Source organism: Colobus angolensis, unplaced genomic scaffold (assembly GCF_000951035.1).
Source record: "Colobus angolensis palliatus isolate OR3802 unplaced genomic scaffold, Cang.pa_1.0 Scaffold1088, whole genome shotgun sequence".
Lineage (NCBI taxonomy): Eukaryota > Metazoa > Chordata > Mammalia > Primates > Cercopithecidae > Colobus > Colobus angolensis.
The window spans coordinates 6,529-6,859 of NW_012111897.1; positions in this window are offsets into that span (position 1 = coordinate 6,529).

Sequence of the window (331 nt, forward strand, 5' to 3'; positions counted from 1 at the left end):
GGGAGGCGGAGCTTGCAGTGAGTTGAGATCCGGCCACTGCACTCCAGCCAGACTCCGTCTCAAAAAAAAAAAAACCTGATAAGTAAGTGATTTTAATTATGTACTAGGTATGGAGTCTAGGACATCAGACAGAAGTGAAGATAAGGTCTGACTCTTTCCAAAGGAGGCAAATTAAACAATTTTCAAAAGTCAAAGAAACAGCTTCCGACCTTAAAACACTTGGTAAATCTGATATTTGACCTTAATTTAGACCAAATGCCTAAATTTTGAAGACATTTTTATTTTTACCAATAGTTTCTAAAACTGTCTTTATTTCCAAAAGATTATTAAA